Raw genomic sequence first — 24,160 nt, 5'->3', positions numbered from 1 at the left:
ACAACCTGTCTGTCTGTAGTAAAGAGCCTCTTTTGGACATGGTTAGCCCCCACTTTTTGCCTGGAAAATGAAGTAATTTCGACTGGAACTGTACCCCCCCACCCCCACCAGTACCCCTGCATCCGAGCTTATTCTCTAAACTGTACCTCTGCTTCCACAGTAGGCACCATTTTTAGCACACATAGAAGTCCCTAGTAAAAGGTACCAAGGGCCTTGTGGCTAAAGAGAGTCTGCAAGGGCTGCACCACGAATTGTGCCACCCTAAGGGACCCCTCACTGAACACATGCACACTCCCACTGCAACCTGCGTGTCTTGGTGCAGACAAAACTTAAGAGTCGACATGACACACAAATCTGTGTGCCATGCCCGGGGACTGGTCCCCCAAGCAGCTGCTACTTACCTGTATGCAGCCATTGCCCCATTCTTAATTGAGTTGTATTAGGTGCCGACACTGTATTTGCACCTTGCACCCGGCTGCTCCTGAGCCGCTGGTGGTGTACTGTTGGTGTTGAACTGAACCATGCCCAAAACTGATCTTTACTCCCGTAGACAGATTTTGTATGTCGATGTTACCTATCTATATGCTGAACATTTTATTCCTGCCATAGGTTAACATTGCAAAGTCTGAGAATTGCACTGTCCACTTTTGATATTGACAAGTATTTCTATTGCAAAACATATTTACCTATTTACGTGGTTCTACAAAATAAATATAATAATAAATAATACCAGTAGTTGTAAAGCGCAAACAATTACCTGAGAGTGTCAAGGCTCTGGGGGCCGTTGGGAAGATTAAATGAGCTATTGCCCAGAGTCACATGGTGCTGGGCTAACCTGCTGCCGGCGCCAGGGATCGAACAGTGAACCCCTGTGTTCCGGAGTCAGCTGCCCTGGCCGCTGCACCACACCTCTCCCCAAGTATTATTTTTATAAATTGGTCATGGGTTAATTCATGGAGTGTGTGCCTCATTTAATGCCATTGTGTGCACAAGTGCTTATCAGTGCCCTCTGATAAGCCTAACTGCTTACCCAAACTACCACAAAAGGGAGCATTAGTATTAACAACTTTAGCCTCTGTGAAGCCTCTGGGAATCCACTGGACTTTCTGCACACCACATACTATACCAAAAAAAGGTATAAGGAGCCAGTTTCCTGCTCTGTCAGAAAGCGAATGGCAAATTGTTGGTCTGATATGACAACTGAATTGTTGCTAGCCTTTTGCAAAGTCAGTCTACTGGTAAGTAGTATGCAGAAAAGGTCCATGTTTTGTATGTGGGAAACTAGTTGAAATTCAGGGCCGGATTGGATTGGAATGGAATGGAATGGAATGAGGTTTCTGAAGCATGCTGATTTTTTTTGTGCAATGGTTCTCTCTTCTAGTTGGGACATGTTTTAAGTTATTAGATTTAACAAAATATATTTTCTGTGGAAGTGTATTGTGCTCTGCCAGAGATAAGGATTTAATGGCATTATCATCATATAAGTGTGCCGGTTTGCAAACTTCTACTGGGCTTGTAGAAATAGTTTGGATATGACTTTTGCTGTTTATGCACCCATATTCAGGAGTTGAGACCTTAGTTAGGGTATGGGAATTGAGAATCTAAAGGGCATGGCTAAAGGTTTCGAATTTGTTGGCTAGAGCTTTCATATACTTTGGTTTGGGCTTCTATGAGGCTGCACAGGTCTTTGATGTTGCCGGTAATTTGATGAGTCTGTAAGAAGCTTATTATAGAAGGAGTTTTTATGTTTGTTCCTTTTAGTTTCGGGTTTGACATTTTCAAGTTTGAGTTAAAGCTATACAGGCTGGTGGAAAAGGATCTTATCATTTATTTGTGTTTATGCCTCGGAGGATGAGACAACTAATACGGAACTTGATGTATCACGATGAGGGTTGACTTGGGCAAGAACATATGGTTGTCAGTGATTTTTAGTGGAACCTTGCTGGGCAAACGTTTTATTAATCCTCCTCTTAGATTTGAGTGTTGTGCTGTCTTGGGTCCATGCTAATATTGTGGGACCTTTATTCCCTGTTAGTGACTTTGTGCCCATATGTTCTGTCATACATGGTAAACTTCAGTATTCACTGTATTAGTATGCGTGCTAGTTTGCTCTGTCTCATATTTTGGGGTAGCTATAAAAATTGATTAGGATTGCTTTTGTACCCGTTTGCTTTGTTGGGTATGTTGGTGTTCCTTTAGTATTTGTGAGGGAAAGTATGGCATCTCTGATCACACGCCTTGCCTCTTTGCTTAAAAGAAGGATTTTTCCATTTAACCGGGCACATGTCGAGAGGTTTCGAGCAAACTGTGTAAATGTGAACGGTGAAAATGTATTGAGATTTATGAAGAGGAAGTCGTAGGTTTCCCATTGTCCTGTTCGCTAAAATATAATGGTGTTTTCTCAATTTTTGAATGCTGTGGCTTTAAGTTCCCTGGCAAGTATTGTTGGTTTCCGCATAAGAAGACTTAATAATATTTACAGTAGAGTCAGGGTTCTCCCTTAAGGGATTTTAGCAGGATTAATATTGTTGTGTGACACATTCAGCCAATAGCCCATATAAGTTGTGGAATGTTGGGAGCTACTGCACTTAGCCATCGGAGGAAGTATTCCATCAATTGAGCCAATGGGCTCTGCTGACAGAATACCTAAGGGCTGTCTGTCTCGAAGTAAGGCGTTCGGCCCATAGGTTTGGCGGGAAGGGTACTCCGTTAGGTTTGCGACAAACTACCCTGCTGCCGAACTCTAAACAGGCCCTTAGTACATGAATCAACTTTCTTACTGTCAAGAGGAAGAACACACCTTGTCCTGGGTTTGTTAAGCACAGAATGTTGAATTTCCATCATTCTAAATAGTATCCCTAATTTTTAGCTGCCACCAATTACATTTTTTTTTATATATGCTTAGGCAGTTCCAAGGGCTGAAATGAAGCCCACATTTAAAAAGATGTTGACTCTGCAGGCACTCAGGAAACACAGGAACTGAGCATGAAGTATGATTGCCCAAGGGTGCCACCACAACACAATCAATGTCAAAACATGTAATATACCCAAATATCTTGGTATCTGTAAATTATTAAAAAGTAATACACTTTATAAAAACTATTCAGTAACATTGATTGTACTATGCTTCAGTTTGTCCGTGGAAATTTTAGAAATGGCTTAATAAGAGTACTTCAGTGGAATTATTGTGTGAAGTTAGGTGGACTCGTGCATTCACTGCATTTTACCTATGGTAAAAAGTTCAGATTCCAACTGGCCCGACCTGCCTTCTATTCTTCTGAGGTCAATAAAATGAATACCAGTAAAGTGGGTAACAACAAATATCTTTTATTCACATTTTATTTTATGAGGTGTAGTAGTCATGGCATAAGACTCAGTACTAGGCTAACAGAAAGAAGAATGATACATTCATTAAACTGGCTACTAACAAACAGCGATCCTAATGCCAAACTCATTTGAATTTCAAAAGGTATAGAACTGGCTCTTCTGAGCATGAAACAAGTACTGCAAGATAACAAATAACTGCTCTTGGCATTTCCCATTTCAAGAAGTACCATTTGTGTTGGTTGAACCCATGGTAATCTTTTTCATTATCATCCCTTCGTGTAACTAATTATCTTTTACTAATTTATTCTCGCCTCCCTTTCTCTGCTCATTCTCTCTTCTGTTCTTTTCAGTTGCTGATCCCCTTTTCTATGTATATTCTCTTTCCATCTCTTCATATTTTTTTCTATTTTTCGCCTTCTTATCTTGCTATGTCCCTAGCTCTTTTTCCTCCTGTACTTATCTATATCTTATCTGTAAATTTCCACCCTTTCTTTGACTATTCGGAGGCTTTCGTTATGCATGACTTCTATGACATGCAGCATGCCTTCAACAGATACAGACCATTTAGAAGATGGTACAAACTGGATGTTATGAAATATTACCAATTACAGAAAGCTTTAAACCCCTGACATCTGGCCTTGCAACGTATGGTCGGTGACTGTTGTGGTGATATTCAGAGTTTGAAGGTTCAAGTTGGAAGTCCCTCACATATGTAAAGGTGCACATAGAAGACATCCTTGTGCTTTTGATTTACACATCACTCATTTGAGCTTCTCTGAACAGTCCAGTATTGATCCGGAGGTTGGGTCTCAGTTCCACATTGGCTTGGTTTAGTAAGTAAAGTTATTCAAGGTTTCCTGTATAATTTTATCGCTTCGCCTTTTAAGGAACAATCAGCACTGTTCCCTTTTCAGATGTGTACGTTTAGTGCAGTTGCTCTCTCGTGATCTGGTGAGAATGCAGCTGAAGCTGCATTTTCATTATCTTAAGTGTTCAAAAAGCAGACCTGCATTCTGCTCACTGTAGGTGAATGAATTTTCCAGAGCATCGCCGATCTCTCTTCCGTTTCTCTAGCATAATTGTCATTGCTTTGCATCCAAGCATGAATTTTGATTAACAGAAATCCGTCATGTTCAAAGTGCATTTCCCAAAAAAACACTTTTAAACGTCTGTTCTGGCAGTCTTACCAGGACACCCTTTTGGAATGGCATCCTGCACAAAAGCTCATTCTCTGCAGTTGTTCATTTTCTGTTTCTTATGGCCATAAATGAGTTAAGTTGTCAAAGCCCACCCACATACTAGCATAATATGGCACAGAGGAGATGGCCTAACAACTAGGGCGGTCGACCTCAATACTGGGGAACGGGGTTCGAGTCTCGGCAAGGACGCACAACATCCTGCGATTCTGGGCAAATCACTTAAATGTTCCCCTGCCTAACAAAAATGAATGTGTCCTGTAATGCAACTGGTGCTCGTGTAAAATGCTCTGATACCCAATACCCTTGGCCTTGGGTCAAGTTTGCTCTATATAAAACTCTGTAAAAAACAAATATATATGCTCAAGTAAGTCTTCGCTGAGGGTAATCATTGTGCTCCTTTGCATCCCACCTTCAGCAGCATATGTGTGTACATTAGTGTGTGTGCCACATTTGCAGGTCTGCGTCTTTGAAGCCACGAGTCACAGTTGCATTTTCACAGTGGTGGAGGATTGCCCAGAGTACTGGGAGATGTGCACAGTCCTCATTGAAAGCAGAGCTGGAGGCAGAGGTTTAAAGTTGAAATTAATATATCTGTGTAACCCTGCCACCGATTTAGATAATGACTCAGTGCCTCAATGACCTCACTCAGTTACTCATCAGATTTTCCCAAGCTAGGAGATAAAATGTAGGGTGTTTTTAAGACTAAACATCTGCATGCTATGTTCTACTCCGCTTTACTCATTCATCATTGTCAGTCATTCACTTAATACAAAGTTTCTATTAAGAGAAAGGCTTAGTGCAAGTTTTTTTTTAGCCAAAGGTAAACCTGTTTTGTGGCTGTAGGCTCCTCAAGAGGGGTATATTTGCAGCTTCCTCTTGCAATATGGGACTGTCTGATCCCTATTCCTGATAGTGCAGTAAGACAGTAGTACACCACTTAAGGCGTATTTGAATAAACACAGTATAGTTGTATACTCACAACAAATAACATGACATCGTGAATTACTTAGGAAAAGTAATGATTCGCATAGCTCTCTGTCTTAAAATAAAAAGCACTTTAACATATTTCGTTCTTTTTAAACTTTTTTGACCCAAAATTGTATTCTGTAGCCATTGCACCACTAGCTTTCATTAACACCTATTTTTTTAAGGAAACGAATGTATTGTATAGCAATTGCATTTATATAGCGCTTGCTACCCCTGATAATGCATTTAGCTGAATTGCGCCGTACTACTGAAAACCAAGGTTGGTGGTTAGTCGAGTACATTATTGGTTATTAGGATTAATCTTGTGCTTTCAAGATAGAAATGTCATGCATTTCCTTCTGCTTCCTTGGCAGTAATTTAAAGGAATTATTGACGGTAGGGGCTTTATGGCATTAACAGGTTAATGAGGAGATAAACAGATGGGCTAGAATGGAATAGGTATTATTGGATTTTAGAGTAAAGGTTTTTTTGTGCAGTTTTATGAGTGAACTCGACTCTAAGGTTTTCTACAATACACAAAGGCGCATTCGTGGTTTTTTTTCGGCATAGAGAGATATCCTGGTTTTTCCAGAATCTTAGGATGTCCAGCCGACTATGCAGATCCAAAGTCAGCCGCTCCGGCTGTTGAACGGGGCCCGTCGGTAACACCTGACTTAATTTTTTCTGTAATTATTTTTTAACAATTAGGCAGAAAGGCCATGAGCAGCAGGGGGAAGGGGAAGACAACGAAGGCTTGATGTGCTGTAAATGAGCATGGTACTTGACATCCCGGTCTTCGGGTCAGCCCACTGAAGGGTTGGGGCTAAATCCCTCTCAGCCCAGTGGGTGTTGCGCGCATGCCTCCGATCAGAACCATAACACACCCACAAGTGACGCACACCCTTTTAGATCAATAATTACCGTTGAACGGCACTGTGAACGACAACTCCACCCTGTGGTACGAATCCTACAACTAGCATGCAACCATGTGCATAATCAGCTAAACTGCTGCGCCACAGTGACACCAGCTCTCATGGAAAATCACAGACACGAGCTCTATCTATAAAAGTTCTATTGCCATGATCTAGTCAACGTACTCGAAATGCACAACAACCTACGTTCCAAAGCAGCATTTCTAAAAGTTTTAATGTATTTATAACTGCGCAGCCTTGCAGTTATATGAAATCCGAATTTATGAAGGACAACTCTTTCAGGTTGAAAGAATGCTCTAAAAATCTCCTTGAATTCATAAAGCCTGCACGTTAGACAGATTTATGCTCGGCACTGTGTGTTCTTTGTAAACCTGCCAGTTTCGGTTTTCTGCTGCAGCGCTTTCGTAAATAATTGCGCAATGTACATCTCAATATCACTGTAATCTTTTTCGTTGTTTAATTGATGGATTTGCAGGCCTTGTGAAAACTGCCTGTAGTTTATGATCTGCTTGTGCCTCACCAGAAGCGCCAATCATACCTGACACATGCAAGCAGACTACTTATTGTTCAGTGAGCTTGAACCTGAATCATGTCCGTAACATGTTGATGCTTTCAACAAGTGAAAGAAAGCACTGACCTTATAATGTAGGGCTCTCTTCCGGGCTCTTTGAAGAACAGTTTTTATTTCCAACGAGTTAGCAATACTCAATTAACAAATATTACATTCTTGCAAGTACTGAATATTATACGTAATTATTTCGAATACAGTCTTTATCCGTGTCAGTTTTAGTTTCGCAGATCTAGTTTAGAAGAGCAGGTTGCGCGTTTACTCTTGTTAACAGCGCAACAGCCCCCATGACACAAATGTTCAGAGTTCATCACCAGCCGTAGAGAATTTCGTTTGCCTCGAAGCCTGTTCCAACGTACAATAGGTGTCAGGAAATTTAGGTATGCTGGAGCAAGGGCGACACCTAGCGGCCCACTGCAGGACTTCTTCCACACCATCTGATATATTTCTTAGCTTCACTACGGAAATACACCGAACATGTTCGCCTTTATTGTTTATCGTATAAAGTATCCTTCGATGTACGGAATCAACAGGTTGTTGCGAGTTACAGAGGAACGAGGTTTAGTTCCTTTTCAACGGAACTAAGACGTGACTTTGAACATCATTTTAACTTGCCCAGATGGCATTTTAATTATTCTAATACATATCCCCATCATCACCCTTTACCAAAAATCATAAATGCTTGGTATCTTGCTATTTCGTGTGGCAGAGAGAATGCAGTTGCTGCTAATACGTAGAACACTTTGGGGAGCTGTACCCACCAATAAGCAGCTAGTAATGTTTTGTGAAAATATTTCACAAACAGTTTAAGGAAAGGCACCCTGAAATAATGCTGCAGTTTTGAATGTGCGCTAGCATGCAGATGTCTTCTTTCCTGTAATTACCTCTTGCAGTGCCAAAAACATATTGCCTTTAAGGCCTTCTTGTAGAAAGGGGACACACGCCATAGAGGCAAGTTGTATGGTTTATTGGGGAGCAGGTAACAGCGTCTACACTTAAGAAGACGCACTCCAAATTGCCCACATGGCCGGTGCATCTACCTTTTTAGAATCTCCATAGCTACGGATTAGGTATCCTAGATACCACATCTCCCTTCTTTAGATAATAACTTACATTCAGTATCTCAAAAATTAGAATACATGTCAGAGAACACAACAGAATGAAACAACCAAGTAAACAGAATAAATCCCATATCAAACAAAATACATTCCGCATCATACCCCTGCCCCTTATACAAATATATACAAGAAGACCTAGACAGTTCACTCCACCACAAAATCGTTGAACTTGGTGGGTAAGACCGTAAAATCGATTTGGGTATGTCCTCACGTTCAAAAGCACGGTCTCTAAGAAGGAGAGTACAGTGCTTGCATCAGTGGTTTCCGATATTTCACATTCTGACCACTTGGAGTATAGGTCACTGACAACAACCACATATTTAGGTACTCCACAACCATTAAGGATTGGTCCCAGTATGTCTATACTGAGGTCGTCCCAAGGGTTATCTGAACATCTCCTGTCTCCAAGTGACGATGGAAGCTAGATTGTGCTTTATCTGAATTGGCACAGCTTATGCCGTTCTTCATGATGTCTAGAATTTTTTGTCTTAAACTCTTTGGAGGCAATAATATGTCACCCCTGAGGATATGCCCAGTGTCACTGATAGATAATTCATTCTTGATCTCCCATAGTTTTTAAACTCCTTCCTCATCAAGTTTTTTCCTGACCAGCCATTAGTAATGCAACGCTTAACTTCACCCGATTCCTTATCTTCCAAGTAACCAGTCTGCCATTCATCTTCTGATATCCTGTTGATTCCCTTCACCAATCAGGGCTACACTATAGTCATCTCAAATATTCTCAATTTGCCCCTGTAACTGTAAAGGAGAGTAGCTCAACTAATCAGCTACTTTATTCCTCTTACGTGGTAAGTATTCAACAACATAAACAAAATAGAACAATCTGAGTGACATCCCTGCAATGTGTAGGTCTAACCACTCCCTCAGATGTGAGAACTTTCACTAGGGGTTTGTGGTCTGTATGTAACTTGAATCTAGTTCCTCATAGATATTGCCTGAATGTCTCTAAGGCCCACACTGCCACTAACATTTCTTTTTCAATTACGGAGAATGTTTCCTCTGCTGGGGACAGAGAACGAGTCATACACTACAGTATTTTCTTTTGTCGTCTCTGATACTTGGGTCAAGACTGCCCCTATCCCCTTCCCACTGGTGTCTTTTGTCACAATACCAACGGCACCAATCTCAGATCTTTGCAATCTTTGCAAAGGAACAGTAGTACATAAGTAATGCTTAATGTTCCCAAAGTCTGTCTGCAACTCACCACTCCACCTAAATTCCTGTCTGGACTTCAACAATTGTTGTAACCCATGGGTTTTCAAGGCAAAGTTCTCCACAAACTTTGAATAAAATTCCGCGAGGCCAAGAAGGTCCTGACCTCGTCTTCAGATGTAGGAACATGGACACTACTAATGGCCTCCATTTTCTTTTTTCAGAGAGATATTCTAATTACGTACTTCGTGCCCTTAATAGGATACTGACTTCAACGAAAGCTTGCATTTATTCAACTCTGCACTTAATCCGTTGTCTGCCAATTACCTCAATACAAGTTTCAATCTGGAGTCAAGTCTACGCTTGTTGCGGCCCATCACCAATATGCCATCCTGAAAATATGTCACTCCTTTGATGCCCTTGAACAGTTTATGCATAAGATGTTGGAATAACGCTAGCCGCCTACGCTAAACCGAACAAATCTATAGCAACCGAAAGGAACGATGAATGAAGTTTAAGTTCTACTGGCAGGATGCAACATAATTTGGTGATAGGGCCAGTTGAGGTCAATGCTGGAAAACCAATTACAGCTTTTTGATTGAGATAGAAGTTCCTCAGTTCGGGGAAGGGAAAAACTATCCACTACTATTTTGCAGTTTAAGTCCCGAAGGTCAGGGAGTATTCTAATGGTACCATTAGCTTTGCGGGCCACTACAATCTGAGCCAACCCCTCTGCACACTCCATAGGCTCAATTATACCCTTGTTTTCCAAATCTTTGAAATGTTCCATGACTCTATTGCGTACAGCCAGGGTGTTCCTGGCCTTCTGACTAATTGGCACCTCCCCCTCCTTTACCACATTTTTGTGGAAAAACCCATTCAACTTCCCTACTTTTCCTGAAAATACATTTGGAACCCTTTTTATGAGTTCCCCTTCAATGGTGGTCACAGGGTCACCCAACACCATCACTTTGTCATTCCTGTTAGGATCGAGGGCAGGGGCGGTCGGTGCAGGCAAGTGCGGTGTTATGCTATGTTTCAAGAATATAAGACAGATTTGTGTACATTTACTGTTTGTTTCTTACTTAAAATCACGGTTTTAAACCAGGCATGGTTGAAATTTAAATTACTCTGGCTGAATTTCTCATTATGATTATTATACGAATTCCCTGAAATTATGCCTCTGATGATGCTTCCTTTTGTGGCAAAATTATAGCGTGGCAATAACAAGAAAAGTCAGCGGCGGCTGTTCTCTGTAACTGAAGTTTTCATTTTTTTATTGTGAAATACATCCTTGCATCAAAAATTAACAAGGACGCATTTCATGTTAAAATATAGCGCGAAAGGACCGATTTGAATTTTGCGAAATTGAACATAATTATAAGCAATTGCCTGAAATTTCACAAAATTGTGCAAAAGCAAATTATGCGAATTTCACAACCCCCTATTTTGAATCAGAGTATAATGATTGTTTTTTTTTATGTAGCAGCGCTGACGGACTTTATCTAATGTCTATTAAGAGCCATCGTCCTATACAAAGGGTGAAGCAAATCCACTTATTGCTAAGTGGCTTTGTTGATCCCTTTTTACTGCGTTCGTAGCTTGATGTGAGCTCCCCTTCCTCCCTTTAAACGCCATATGCTTCTGTATTTTTCGTGGAGGAAGTGCTTGCTTTTAAAAGGGATTATATGGTATTTAAAGCATTCCTTTTAGTCCTTCTCACACAGGTACACACGCAGTATAAAAAACTGGCAGCAAAATAAGTTCTTGGAATTGTTTCTATTAGGAATGTTTCATATTCAAGAAGAAAATGCATTTTCTAAGAAGAAACAGACGTGATTGTGGTACCTTTACTGCTGGGAGTCTTGTGCGCCTTGCCTTTATGTCAGAAAAAGGCAAGGCGCACAACAGGAGTGGCCACATTAAAAGTCTTTTGAAACATTAATACTTATGTTCCCTCTCATCGAGCATAATACCATTAAATGTAATGCCCCTGTTAATTTTGGGTCTGATCTGTATCGACTGCTTCTAAAAAATACATTGTTATGGGTCATTGGTACACTCTGAACACGTGCTAAGCCATACAGTGTTACACAGCATCTGTTCTGATCGTGCACCATGTACATGCCATATTTTAGGGTTGTGTGGTCTGAGTGGTAGTCAGTGAGTGGTGCCCATTAGTGGGAGAACCCGCAGTTGGAAAGCTGACAACTCCACATGAAAAAATGGGTCTCCTTTACAAACTCTGTAGCAAATTCTAGCAGTTTGTGCTTTCATGTGCTAATAGAGGTTGAACCCATTATGCCTCTATTCACTTGAATCATGGTAGATGTCAATGACTAAGCGCGCCTGCTAAGTAATACCTGAAGCGAAATACGGCTGGTTTCACTGTTCTCTAATAGCTATTTTATTTCATTTGATAAAGCTTTCAGTTTCATTGTTAGCTGCATTTCTGAATTATCCCTCTCCCCTCCAACTGCCTGCATGTGTGTTACTCGTGTGTACTTTTTGCAAGTCACATGCTTCCTGTAATTTGTTTCATGCTACAATTCTGCCGCCTGTACCCGGTGAAATAATGTAAAGGTTGCTACATCCACCTGCCTGAATGCTCTGCTTTGAGGGAAGTCTCTCGGCGCTAATCACTCACCAAACCCAGTCCCTTAGTCAAGAGTCTTTCCTTCACCTCAATCCTTGTTCTACACAAGCCCCACAGTTCCAGACACGAATACCTGCCCATTTGCAGAATTTCCCACCTTTCATCCCTCTGCTCATTAACTCGCACTCTGCTCCCAAACATTCACCTGATATTGTTCATCTTGTATTAGTCAAAGCCTCAACAACTTATCAGGGAGAACTGACTTACCTCAACTTCATCTTTTATTTTTAATTAACTCTGTCATTATAGGCTGTTGTCTTGCCATCGTCCACAAACTCCAGTCTACAACCCCCTTGCTTTCACATCCCTCAGTTTCAATTGCCTGTCTGCAGACTCCTCAGTCTTTCATAACACTTTCCACCTTATTTATCGGCTGTCTGAAACAATCACCAGTTCTTAGATGATCTCTCTCATTGTATTTCCTGAGCATCCATCTTCAACACTTATAACGCCTAGGTAACTTTGCTTTCCTAGATTCACACAACACCAAGTCGTCGAAACACCCTATTTAGTATAACCGCCAAATACACGTCCATCCTCCAACCGCTTGCAGGGCAATAACCTTGAGCTCATATTATCAAACATACTATTGTTTCCTACTCATATAGCTTGACTGACCACCGTTCTATATAATTTTTGCTCCAATCTTCCTAACTCACAAAAAGGACAACCTAAGACCACCGCAACTCATTCTTGTCCTTTTCCAACATCTACTTTGAATCCCTCAAGCATTCCTGGGCAATCTCCCTGAAATACTCATCTTATGTCTCCAGTCTTTCACCGAATTGCATTCACCGCAGTGGTCCAGAAAAGTGAAACTGAAATCCGATGCTGCAGAGTGTTCCCGTGGTTTGGACACTTTCAAATATAGCATCAGAAAATGAAAGCATCTAAATTGTACGATGACCTAGTTGCAATCAAATCTTTGCACTAAGCACGTAGACTTGGCTTCCTCACGCCAGATGAGAATGCTACCCTAAACTTAAAAAAGCATAGTCTTCTTTAAAGTGGCCAAACAGTGTACCGATCCAGTCCCTCCTTAACCTTCACTATAATTTCGCACTGAGCGAGAAAGCAGCCAGCATAAATTAATTAGTCACTCCTGAAATTGAAGCAATCTGTAGTCACAAGTGTCTCAATTTCTCAACATTTGACAATTAAGCACCTCCCACTTTGAAATCTACAGCGGTCATTCTGCTCTCTTACTCCAGACAACCTATCTAACTTCATTTTATCCCTAAATCCTAAATTGAAGATATTATGAATGTTCAAATCCTTAACCTGTGCCCTTCTTCCCTATCTTAAGTTTCATCAGTATCTCCCTGCATACTGGCACCTTCGTGTCTGCTTGCTTTTTTGGTATTGATTTGTTCTTCCTGTTACATGTTTCAATGAGGGTCATTGTGTCTTGTAGACCGAAGGCATTTCAATCCATAATAAATATGCTCCTAAATTCAAGTTCAGAAATTTGTATAGCGCACTACTCACCCAGAGGGTTTCAAGGCGCTTGAGGGAGGGTGGGTGCATTACTTATCGAATAGCCAGGATTTTAGCTGTTTTCTGAAGGAGAGGTGGTTCTGTGTGAGGCGGAGGTGAGTGGGGAGAGAATTCCAGGTTTTGGCCGCTAAGTAGGAGAAGGATCTTCCTCCCATGGTGGATCTATTGATGTGCGGAATTGCGGCGAGGGCTTGATTGGATGAACGTAGTTGGTGGGTGGGTGTGTAGGACAGTCGTGTGTTGAGGCATTCGGGTCCAATGTCGTAGAGGGCCTTGTGTGCGTGGGTGAGGAGACGGAACGTTATTCTCTTGTTGACGGGGAGCCAGTGGAGGTCTTTCAGGTGGCCGGAAATGTGAGCTTGACGGGGGATGTCCAGTATGAGTCTGGCTGAGGCGTTTTGGTTGCGTTGGAGTTTTTTCTGTAGTTTCGCTATTTCCGTAATCCAGTCGGCTAGTGACCAATGCGTGTGTGACTGTCTTTCTTGTTTCGGTGGGGATCCAACGGAAGATTTTTTTGAGCATGCGAAGGATGTTGAAGCATGAGGATGAGACGGCGTTGACTTGTCTGGTCATCGAGAGGGAGGAGTCTAGGATGAAGCCCAGGTTACGTGCGTGATCTGTGGGTATGGGTGCTGTACCCAGGGCCGGTGGCCACCATGAGTCGTCCCAGGCAGAGGGGGATGATCCTAAGATGAGGACTTCCGTTTTGTCTGAGTTTAGTTTTAAGTGGCTGTTCTTCATCCATTCGGCTACTTCTTTCATTCCTTCGTGTAGATTGGTTTTGGCGGTGTTTGGGTCTTTGGTGAGGGAAAGGATCAGTTGGGTGTCGTCTGCGTAGGAGATGATGTTGGGGTTGTCTTGTCGCGCGATGGATGCGAGGGGACTCATGTAAACGTTGAAGAGGGTGGGACTGAGTGATGATCCTTGTGGTATGCCGCAGAAGACTTCGGTGGCCTCTGATTTGAATGGGGGGAGGCAGACTCGCTGGGTTCTTCCGGCGAGGAACGAGATGATCCAGTCCAAAGCTTTTCCTTGTATCCCGACGTTGCTGAGGCGTTGTATGAGGGTGCTATGACAGACTGTGTCGAAGGCGGCGGAGAGGTCAAGTAGGATGAGGGCAGCTGTTTCTCCGTTGTCCAGTAGTGTTCGAATGCCGTCAGTTGCTGCGATGAGGGCTGTCTCGGTGCTATGTTTGGCTCGGAAGCTGGCCTGTGAAGGGTCGAGGGATTTGTTGGATTTGATGAAGGCTGCGAGCTGGTTGTTGATGGCTTTCTCGATGACTTTGGCTGATGCAGAGCAACTTGCAATCCCCCAAGCTTGGTAGCAAAGAATAAGAGGACTGACATCAGGCTCCCATGTCCACCATTTATAGACTAATTAGTTGTGGAGTCAGCAGGCAAACCTGCTTCAGGAACTGAATGACCACAATTTTTCTAGTCAATCTAGAACTATTCCCGTCTTTTATTTGAATCCATGCATTCCAATGCAATTTTTGTATTGCTCTCAGAAGTCGTTAGGGAATCTCCTAATTTCTTTAATAATTCTAATTTCTGCCAGAGGAGATCTATGTTAACTTCTTAACTGGGGATAAATAGCCAAGAAAACAGGCGACTGAAGCTATTTCTTTGCGTCCAACTGCTCGCTAGCTCAACATCTTCAAAGCAAAGGTGTTTTTCAGGTTCTCTTGCCTTGGACAGAAATCATTTTGATAAACTAGTCGATGATTCGCCCTCTCGTGCCAGTCTTCAAACTCTTCTAGCAATGTTTTGTCATAACTTGAACTCGCAACCAAGAGTTCATTTAACCTCAAATGTCTTGCTGCATTATCTTTTTTGACAAGGGGGTAGAACATAGAGCCATGCCATGTCTCAGCGATGGATGTAACCTCTAGACATTTTGTAAATACTAAGGCTAATTACTGTATCCAAAGGATCTGATCTTTTTTTCATGATGTCTTAACGACCCCATTTGGTCATTAGGTACCTGAATCCTTGGCCTGACTAATTAAACAGATGTGTTATTGGGAATTAAGGGTAATTAAGAGTGTGACATCAGTTAATAGGAATGCTTCTACCATGTGACTGACCTAAGGCTATTAGGATGTTATACTCCGTTTCAAGTTTGGACTTGATGCTTTCAATTCTGTCTAAAGTATTCACAACATCCTACAATCTTTTTAGTGCTTATTCCCTGCCATTTCTCTTAATTAATTGCACTCTTTTCCCATAAAATACACAGCTGTCTTATTATAATGCCTCTTTCATTGCCTTGGCTTCATACTACACCTCTCGGTCTATATGCTTTATTTGTTCCAGTTTATTAACAAGAAATCACTTCATAATTTTTTTTGTTTAAAATATTTTATTGAACAAAAGCAGAGAATATGGTAGCAAACAATCATGAGTTACAATTTTGCCAAGAACAAGTACAGTACAGCAGTACACCATAATCACGAGTACAAGGGGGGGATTGGATCTAGTCAATCTCATGTCTGCTGAGGGGGAAGTACACAGTTCCCCTCTATAAACATTCCATAGTCCCCATTTCTTATCCCAAACAGTCACTTCATAATTGTAACCTCATTAGTAAGTTAACTAAGTCTAGAATTTACTTGGGTGTCTTTCTTTTAAAAAAAAGTTATACTTCCCCCTTTATAGCCAATAGATTTGATGTATGTGTATCTCAGTTACTCCTTAACACAACTGAAATGATGTTGGTCAGTTCAGTGGAGTGTAAAAAAGTTTTTACCCATTCAACTTTTCAATTGAAGCATGCCTGACCTGTTGTACTTTACGGCCTTATTGGTTTAACTGCTGTTAAACCTTGGAATACACACATTTTATTAGGGTCCATAGATTTACTGGGTTGAAAGCCAAAGTGGCGGACCAGGGACGGACTCACTAGTGTACAGAGGCAGCCCCGTGTGAGGAGGGAAATCTAGGGCGAAATGCCCATTTAAAGATGTAAGAGAGAGTGCATATAATTCTATAAACATTAAGTATGGTCCAACCCAAATGTACGCATTTCAACCCACATTTAATGTGCCTAAATCAGTCGACTAAAATTTGTCCGAGTTATAGATTTTATTGAAGACCCTTGTTGTTATCACTTCTTTATTTGACTGCTACAGTAAGTAGGCCTTTAATCATCCTTAAACGCGGGGGTAGTTTTGTTCTTTTGACGGAAAGGAGCCATTAATCGGAACCATCCGTTTTGACATGTGTTTTCTTTGCTGTATATGTAGTGCGATATAATTTGCTATTTCTTTAGTGGACATTACCAACGTCTTTTATCTACAGCTAAAAAAGATTGGCAGTCCTCCATGAAGCATGACACTTGGAATGTATCGTTCTGGTTGGACCCTCCCATGAATCAAACCTGGCAGAATCACTTAGTCAGCTATCCATCTTCTTGAACACTAATTATGTTTGGGGAAATTAAGGTCTCTGTAACATATACATATTCTAAAGTACGATTAAGCTTTGCTACGTTCCAAGACACCAGTGTTATTTTGTTGTGAATTCCCTGTGTGAAGACTTTTAGGCGAATATGTAACTAGCTCACTGCTGTTTTATTAGAAGTTATCTCAGCGATTTGGAAGACAGTACCATAAACTCCTCCATTTAATTTTTACTACTGTCACTGCCAGGGCTTTAAGTGGGATGAAAAAACTGAGGGGTCTCTCATAGGGGCGCAGCCACTGTAATAAAGTGGCCACACCTAAACATAGACAAAACAAAGTACTCATAATGGGTCCACGCCCAGACTCCTGGATCGGTACCTGGTGGCCCCCTGCCCTCGGGACCCACCCTCCCCTACAGACCTTGCACGCAACCTGAGAATTATCCTGGACTCCGAACTCAAAAACGTCGGCAAATCAACGCTATCTCTTCCTTCTTTTTCCACACCCGTTGGCTCCTACAAAAGACCTTCAACTGGATCCCACTCGAACACAGAAAAACCATCACCCATGCCCTCATCAGCAGCAGACTGAACTACGGCAACTCACTCTACGCCGAGATCAATAAGAACCTCACCCGCAAACTCTAGATCGCCTCTGCCAGACTTGACCTCCACCTACCGCGCCACTGCCACATCACCCAACACCTGTGAACACTACATTGGCTTCCCGTCAAGAAGAGAATCACCTTCAAGCTTCTCGCTCATGCACACAAAGCCCTCCTCAACACCGGACCTGCCTACCTGAACCATTGCCTCTTGTTCCACGCACCCGAAAGATTCATCCGCTCAGCCCAGCTCTCACTTGTTACGGTGCTGAAATCTAGAACAGATGGTCATTCCTGCTCCTTCCTCACAGCCATGACATTGAACACCTTCCCTCTCCACCTCCAACAGATTACTACACTCTCCAAGTTCATGAAGAACCTCAACACCTGGCTCTTCGACGAATCAATGTGAACATTCGGAAGCTGCAACCCCTCAGCGCCTGGAGACTCTTTCGGGTAAGTAGTTACTAAACCTTGATTAATTGATTGTAATTAAGGGCGTGGCTTAAAAAACTTAAGTAAAAATCTGTGCTTAGCATAGTTTGCTGCCCCACTGCTAATTTGCTGCTTCTGTCCATTCATCCAGATATATAACACAACAAGTATCATTACACCTACAACAAGCCAGGACTCTTGGCTTTGTCAATGGTTGTTAGTTGTATAAGATAAATAAGGCACAACTACAACTTTGTTGTATATAATATTGAAAATGCTACTCGCTCTTGTGGGCAAAGTTGTGGCTAAGGCTAGAGCTGCCGACCTTCGAGCTAAGAAAACAGGTTCTAGCCTGTGATTCAAAAAATGAATGTCCCCTTGTGCAATATAACTGGTGCTCAGGTAAAGCCCTCCAAGTGTGTGCTGTATAACACTGAAACACGAGTCTCTTTGAAGTTACATCAAAGGAAAGGAAGTGATTGGTTTTACTATTACAGAGCAATTTTTTTTGTATCCTGAGGGTAAAAATGGAGTCCAAAAGGGACCCGTGTCAGCACCTGCCGGTGCTGAGCAGCGGCTGGACCCGGCCCACTTAAAGCCCTGGTCACAGAACGCAAGCTGGTAATAATATGGCTTTGCAACACGTTTCAGACTTTAGGGTGTCATAGCAGGTTTCCAAGACAGTGGTTTGTGGAGGTGTGTGGTCAGTAGCCCGCATGATAAGGTTTCTCTGTTAGCGATCGTGTCAACACTGGAGCATTGAGAGTTTGAGTCAGGCAATTGGGCTGTGCCAATTCTTAAGACACCTCTCAGTTGTTGTGCCTACCCATTGTCCAACATACACGTGTGTTGTTGCAAACTGATTGAAAGAGTGTTCCTGGGAGCCTTGCTAGAGAGGGAGTTGCATGTGGGTATCTTCTGCGTTTGTGTTCAAATTCTGTCTCAAGGTATTGTTTTGCAGGCTTATGTACTCTGTATGTTGTGGTAGACAGTGACGTTTTAAGCTCCGTGATACCCAGCTGTATGGTGCATCTGAGCAGGATTGGATATGTGTGCCATGTTCTGTGTGAAGTGTGCTGCTGCACTTAGAAGTGGCAGCAATAAGTGTTGCATTGCTACAATAAAATAACTAATTATGTTGATGTAGCTGGGTCTGAGGTTGTGGCAGTGAATCGTATCAGCCCTTTCAAATGCTAAGCATCATGATGCTACTAGTCCTGGCACCAGGGTTCTGAGGGTTGGTGCCAGGCACTGAACTGGGAAATCATTGTTCATTGACGCATAGCTGCTTGTACCAATCCCTCCATTACTCACTGTGGGGTGTTGATCTCACTCTTGCACAGCTGAAAGCATCAACCACTGAACAGGCTTCCATCAAGTTCTACTCTACAGGACATGAGGGCTGGCTGTCCCGAGGAGTACAATTTAATAGATCAATATTGCACAGATGTAAACCAGAGTGATGCTGCTGATTGAGGGAGGTGGGGTGCCAGCTGCAGGCAGTGTTACAACCAGTGATCTGACGGCTCCCATCTGGCTCTGCAGCCTTATGGTTGTGTGCATAGTATGGGCCTGCACTAGGGGGGTATAATCAAAGTTGGTCGCCTGTGCCTTTTACTTTAACGAGGTTGTACTTTTAGATGACAAACTGGTCCCTCCTTAACCCCTTCGACGCTCATGACGAGCTGGGCTCGTCATGGCGTAGCCTCCTCGCACGCTGATGACGAGCCCAGCTCGTCACGCAAAGTGCGTTTTTAAAAATGCCAGCGTGCGAGCGGAATTCCGCTAGCGTGCATGGTGTTAAATAATGATCACTTAGTGACAGTGATCAGCTTTCCTTTGCTTAAGCAATCCTGAATACTAAACTATTTACTTTAGATTTGTCCTGTCAGCTATATGGAAGCATAATCTTTTGGTGTACCAGTCACTGTTGGGTTTCGTCTCAGTCGGTTTTTTGAATCTCTGTGTTACGTAAAATAGCGATGCATGTTTGTAAAATGGGGATGCATGTTTTGACTACCAGGGCAGGCTTTAGCGCTGTTGGTGCCCGGTGCGCAATCAGTGTTGGTACCCCCATGACCACTTCCTCACATTCCCTAGCTACCACTGGGCAAAAGTACCCCTTATCTCTCTATAGCTCCTCGCTCAAACACACTTCATATGTTTTAAAGGACTGGTAAAGGCTTGCTTTGCTAATAAGAATATATATCTAACCAGCGAACTCTTTTTAGCATCATTGGGAATAGATAATAAAAAAAGTGGGGGAAAAAACATACCGTCCTAACCATTTTATGCAGTTTGCATGCAGCTTTTTGTTGACGGTCTGTAACAAGTAAGAGAAAACCTCTAATCTGACCTATTGAATTTCGACATTGGCAAGAATCTCGAACCTAAGACATCACCCCATAAACACAGTCTTGTCACATGTAATTTCTGTATAGATTATTGTTTTATTTGATATCAAACAAATATATTTTTTAATATATATATTCTCTTTCTTTTGTGCTCAATGGATCATAGAACAATACAATTATTTACAAATTCATATAAGTTAAGTCAATGTACACATTTAAGAACCAATTTTCAAAATTGAGAATAACCCCACAAACAAACCACCATACCTGCATTCTCACCTGTCAACCTGTTCACTCACACTAACAAACATACTACCAACACAAAAAGTGAGAAATTATTCATATCACATTCATCAGTACCAAATACAGATTCAATGTATTTATATCTACGGGACTACACGGCTGGACGTATGCGCGATGAGAGCAAGATAACCGAATCACTCTCTGAAAACAATCAGGATTACAAAGAGAACATGCCCATTCCGGCCCACTGGGCTAATATGAATCCAAGTTAGTCTGCACTGTTGCGTCCATCTAGATGGAGCAAAGAGATACACATTATAAAATTTTGACCGTAGAAGAAAAATCCTACTATTTGGATGCAATCTAAGACATATACTGATCCTGCTATGAATGAGGTATAAATCTCTCCTGATAAGAATAAATTGCCTGGGAACAAATCGGCCCTTCAAGGTACATCTATATCATGGCTCCCATTTGATGGAAAAGCAGATATACCCCAGCCAGAGGCATCTTCAGTGCTAATAGAACAATGCAGATAACCCCCTACCCACTCTCATTGATATAAATAATTTGAATCTGTAATTGGTCCTGATTAAGGTGATATAAATAATTTCTCACCGAAACGTGCGTAGACCATTTCCAGACACTTGGGAATCCTACTAGACACAGGCAAGAGGAGAATTGGTTGAGAAGATTAATCTTACTCTTGAATGTCTGTCATAATTCAAGATTTTGCCCACATCTGTTTTGGACTTTGTCACTTTTTGTGTTGGTAGTATGTTTGTTAGTATGAGTGAACAGGTTGACAGGTGAGAATGCAGGTATGATGGTTTGTTTGTGGGGTTATTCACAATTTTGAGATTTGGTTCTTAAATGTGTATATTGACTAAACGTATATGAATTTATAAATAATTGAATTCTACGATTTTATGAGCACAAAAGGAAGAGAATATATATATATATCAATCAATCAATCAACGCATTTATATAGCGCACTACTCACCCAGAGGGTCTCAAGGCGCTATATATATATAAAAATGAAAAAATATATATGATATAAAATAAAATACTCTATACAGAAATTACATGTGAAAAGACTGTGTTTATGGGGTGATGTCTTAGGTTCGAGCTTCTTGACAATGTCGAAATTAGATAGGTCAGATTACAGGGTTGGATTGGGATTGAAAATAGGCCCGGGCACGCAAAAAAAAAAAATCGCCCCACATTTGCATAATGCCTCTCCTCAAATCACTGCTTCGGCGTAATCTTATTAAAAGAAAAAAAGGAGCGGGGTTTAAAAAAATGCCAGCATTAGTTTACACTGCTGAAACACACCTGGAAACAAGGGAGGCCACTTCTACTCAGGCCCCCTGCCCCCGCTCAGTATGTGTACACATTAATGGGCCGGCTAGTAAGACAAAGGGAGTGATACTGTTACTCATTACCACCTGTTGCTAAACTGGAGGTAATGAGTGCCTATCTGCCTCCAGACAGGCCACTCAGACAAACATCCACGGGGCCACTTTCTGTATTCGAACAATAGAGACAGCGCCCAAATCGGCCCTCCAGACTGCTCAAAAAAGCAGCCCACAGCAGGAACTCGGACACCGACACTCATTGCCAGATTGCCCAAGTTACCTATCCGACGCTGTCAGATTAGAGGTTTTCTCTTACTTGTTGTTGATTCCCCCTCCTCTTGGACCTAAAGTAAATGGGGGGTGGGGGGTACCTTTCTTCTTGTATGACAGTTTGTAACAGTCACTGTTCTATATTAGGGGTGTATCTTATGAACTGCGTTAACACAAGGTTATGTGTGACAAAAGCAGTAATCCATCCAGCTCTCCATACAAAATACAGTTTTGTGATCTGCACATGTTTTTTGCAGCAGGCATATTAACCCTCTGCGCTACTTTATGCCACTGAGACAAAACTCCAATCTCTCTCACAGGAACATTAATCGCAAGTTATCTATGTTTGTATTGCTGCCTGAAAGGTGGATGCACAATGAGTTCTGCAGAAGGAGTTTTGAAATCGTAAGTTATTGCTAAACACAGCCCCGGCCCAGAAGTTCCCCCCTTGTCAGCGCCCAGTGCGGCTGCACCAGTCGCACTGCCCTAAAGCCGGCTCTGTTGACAACAAAACTGAGATCTAGACAGCGAAGAGTTCTCGGCAACCCCGCCCAAACAAAAGATTTAGCCCCCTTCCTTCGTGTTCTGCTGTTCTAAGCGTAGACATGCAGAGTATGTAAACGGGGCAGATTAACGTAGGAGATCATTAAAATGGATTTTCTCAGACAGCGACGTGGGATAGCACAGATAGTTGTAATTTGTATGCACCCATGCTACCCGGAAGGAAGCAGATAGCCCTAATGCATTTTTTAAATGGCTTATTCCGGAATGAAATAAATCTGGTTTTAATAGCCGTTTACGTGATTGATTCAGTTGAGCATTAAGTACTCTCACAACTTGGGACTTTTAAATGATGAATAATTTGTATTCGCTGGTTCTCTTTTCGAGTCTTTGAAGTAACACGTGCTCTTCTTGCCAGACGTTAATTCATCAGGCACTTGCTGCGCGCGCCGCTCGGATTGCTGGCTCAGATGCGCGCGCCATGGAGTGAGTGCGACGGGGAAATGTGAGCACATCCAGAAATAATATTATGAGATTCCACCCAGGAGGTGGCAATGTGAACCCGAAAGCACGGCTGAATGCGAGGTCTGCACCTGAGACGAGCCTCTGGAGAACCCTTGACTGGTTGAAGACTTGAAACTGATTGGGGTGTACATTAACCTCCCAGAGTGTGATTTGTGGCCTTGATTCAGATATCGATCAATTAGTCAAGTGCCTGTATGATCTTTTGCTTGCTGCAGCTTCTTTGCAGGCTGGTGGAAGCAGTGCTAAAAACGATTTGGGGAAGATTTGTGGCAGAGGGATTGATTTCGGTTTTTAGACTAAGTATGCCGATAGTGAAATTTGGAAAACATGGATTAGCGCGAATTGATGAAAAATGAGCATCCAGGAGGACTACTGCGTCTCTCAGGTTAAGATTCGAAAGCTGCAGACGCAGCGTGTTTTTTTTTTTTTTAGAAATATGGAACGTCGTAGGCCTTCACCAACATTTCCTGAATCAAAATTACTGGAAGATGGTCCACAATGTATTGTTTGCTGAGCCACTTAATACTCGGAAATTGTGCTGCACTGGCCCATAGGTGCTCCGGGCGACTGTTTTTCTGAAGTAAATGTTATAGGGAGAGATATATTTTTAGGCGAGAGCAGAAATAATTGGATTTGGAATGGAGCAGGCTTAAAACTTTCATTAGGGAGTAATGAAAAACCTATGCTCTGGCTGCTTGTTTAAGTAAACAAGCGGTCTCCAGGGTGAATTTTCTTCTTGTAGCCTTACTCCTGGGCTCTCTGTGAACTCGCACGACTTGAGGGGATTGATTAGAAAGCATTAGTTGTTGTTATTTTCGCATCCCTGCTTGCTGCTTGTCAGTGAATGCGTGCTGAGGGATCATGCACCGGGCTTCTCTAACTTCCCGCGCTTTTTGCCTCAGTTCCAACTGTAATGACAGTTCCCGGTGCTGCTCTTGTACTGTAGGAAGAAAACATGTTCTTCATGGACAGTAGTTTAAAGCGCAAAACCCCTATATGGAAATTAAAACTGAGTGTTTCAGTAAACTAGA

General features: G+C 42.1%; 1 protein-coding gene across 2 annotated transcripts in view; it reads left to right on the top strand.

Annotated features, from left to right (window-relative positions):
• The window catches only part of LOC147698289 (tudor domain-containing protein 3-like), a 764,430-nt gene that overhangs the window by 109,311 nt on the left and 630,959 nt on the right, over positions 1-24,160 (top strand). The gene's annotated exons all lie outside the window — the stretch shown is intronic.

Source organism: Lissotriton vulgaris, chromosome 8 (assembly GCF_964263255.1).
Source record: "Lissotriton vulgaris chromosome 8, aLisVul1.2, whole genome shotgun sequence".
Classification (NCBI taxonomy): domain Eukaryota; kingdom Metazoa; phylum Chordata; class Amphibia; order Caudata; family Salamandridae; genus Lissotriton; species Lissotriton vulgaris.
Note: the sequence above shows the minus strand (reverse complement) of the source record. Positions and strands in the feature narration are given on the sequence as shown.